Genomic DNA, 2,549 nt, shown 5'->3' with positions numbered 1-2,549 from the left:
ATGTAGAGAGGTGAATGTAGGATTTATATAAGGGAAAACTAACTAAATATTACAGTTATCCAAAATGGGAATGACCTGCCTTTTGAGGCAATAGATTCTATCTTCCAGTTCTACAATCAAGGGCTTGGTGACCAATTCAATTCAACAAACATTTATTTCATTCCTACTATGTGAAAGTCATTGTGTTACACACTGGGACTACAAGGATAAAGCAAGAATTCCCTTTTTTCATGTTTTACTGGGTGATATAATATCAACACATATAATAATTCATATGAATTTTTATAAATATACAAAAAATTTTAAAGCTATACTGTAAGGAAAATGGCCTGTATAAAAAGAGAAGGTACCTGAGATATATTTTGAAGGTAAATGTTATTTTTTTAGATATATATTTTTCTAGATATCCATTGAGGTTCCTTCCAACAATGAAATTCTGTAACTTTGTATAATGTGGAATATTTAGTTTTCTTTATTGAGGCAGCTAGTGTAAATAAAGAACCTAATAGTTGTTTGTATGCCTGCGTCAACTTTTCTATTATTATTCTAAAGTGGATTCTGTTTAAAAATGCTCCCAAGAATTGCATGTGTTTGTATATGTGTGTGTTCTCCCAAATATACTTATGAAGAGTAAGATATAATATTGATGATCTCCAGGGTTCCATAAATATTGATTCTCTGTGTTAGGAGACTATAGCATTATCTAGCTTCTGTTTTGACAGTTCAAACCTCGGATGGGCAAAAAATTAAACAGATGAGAATCCTTGTTCATAATATGAAAGGCAGTTATATAGAAAAATTGTAGAGTTTACTATAAGTAGATAAACATACATATCTACTTACTTTTCCATTTACTGTTAGCATTTTGCCCCCGAATAAGTTTGTCCTTTTAAATTCTGATATTTTTCTAGTGTGATGCAGTTTCAATATGTGAGAAATGAAATTTCTGAAAACACACACACACACACACACACACCTAAATAGAAGTTGAATGGGACCTGTTAGTGGCTGGCCCTAGCTTAGGGGACTCTCTCTTTCCCCCTGGCTCACTTGCTGATGGGGCCACCAAGCAAGGTCACAGTGGGAGGCACTGGGTTGGACCAAAGAGGGGCATTGTCCCCATAACCTGCCCCATTGTTCCCAGAGCCTAAGCAGCTCTTCTTTCTAGGCAAGATGTCCAAACCAGGAATCATAGAAAGAGAAGCTGCAACTCCCTCCCTTAGCAGGGAGAGTGTAGACAGAAAGGCCCAAACCAATGAGAAGAAAACATTTATGGGTAAAATAGCTATTACTCATTGGATACCACACATCCTCTGGAACTCTTCCTCCACTCTGGAAGGAAAACTATTGCACATCATGATGTCAAATGTCAGGGGAAAGCCTTAACTGGAATTGCACAAGAAAGGATAGGAGAAAAGAAATAATGACAGCTAACCTGTGAGCCCTGTGAAATCAGAAAGGCCAAAGGCAGAGAACTGAGGGGGAATTATCTGGAATTTAGTCAAAACCACAAATTTATAGCTGCAGGAAACCCCAAAGTCATGGTATTTTTCCCCAACACTAATGTAAGTGAGAGGCAGAGCCCAAAGAAACCCCCAAACTAAGCAGGCCTGTAAGAGAAAAGCTCAGATTTACAGTCACCAACTACTGTCCCATGACATGGCACTCCCAGAAGAGCAAAGGATAGCTACAATTAGATGAAAAGAGAAAACTAGAGGAACTAATTTGAAGTGGGAAGGAAGAAGTCATGGCAATCAATATCATTGATGGAAAAGACAGGAGTTATCATCACCAAATATTCTACCAGTTTGTGACTCTATCGAGATCACCGCACCCCAGCCTAAAGCTCTCTCCGTGCTTGGGATTCTCCCCTAGGCTGCTGCATGTACTATTTTCCAGTCCCTGAGCAAAACTTAGTATATGGATGCCACCTGAGATATAGATCACAAAGTTAGTCAATCAGATCAGGCATAGCAAGTGCTAAAGCAAATTCCCTGCAAACCTTCCCAGGAAGCCCACCCATACATGGCTCTCATACACTGATCCCTGCTTCACTGGACAAAGTACCCTCAAATAGCAATATTTTTTTGTTTTAAATAAATTTTTTGTTTAAAATAAATCTAATTTTAGTACATTATTTCTGCTTTTTCAAAATCCATTTAAAAGTCTTTTCACTGTGGTATTTAAAAAAAATAATCTGTTGCAGGTTATCTTCCAGGCAAGCTCATGCAGATGTCCTTGGTTTATCAAAACTTTCATACATATTCACACACATATGTGTATATGTATACATACATATACACACAGACACACAGACAATATATATGGGTGTTTGTATACATACATGCATTTATATGTGTGTATGTATATATATATATATATATATACACACACACACATATATACATACATAATTTCTTACTGTTTTGCACATTTTTTCCCCAGACAAATCTGGACTTCTCAAGCTTGCAGTGGAACAGTTGAACACTTGGTGCAAGTTTTATAGGTAGATGAAAATCCTAATTCTGGATTTGAGTAGTCCCATGGCT

The 2,549-nt window shown here is 36.8% G+C and overlaps 1 pseudogene; it reads left to right on the top strand.

Annotated features, from left to right (window-relative positions):
* Positions 1-1,173: 1,173 nt before the first annotated feature.
* LOC138143350 (N-lysine methyltransferase KMT5A-like) lies at positions 1,174-1,906 on the top strand (annotated as a pseudogene).
* Positions 1,907-2,549: the final 643 nt, after the last annotated feature.

This window comes from Petaurus breviceps, unplaced genomic scaffold (assembly GCF_028583685.1).
Source record: "Petaurus breviceps papuanus isolate PSGF00001 unplaced genomic scaffold, PetGlider_PUasm1.0 90638, whole genome shotgun sequence".
Classification (NCBI taxonomy): domain Eukaryota; kingdom Metazoa; phylum Chordata; class Mammalia; order Diprotodontia; family Petauridae; genus Petaurus; species Petaurus breviceps.
This window is presented reverse-complemented; position numbering and strand designations above follow the sequence as displayed.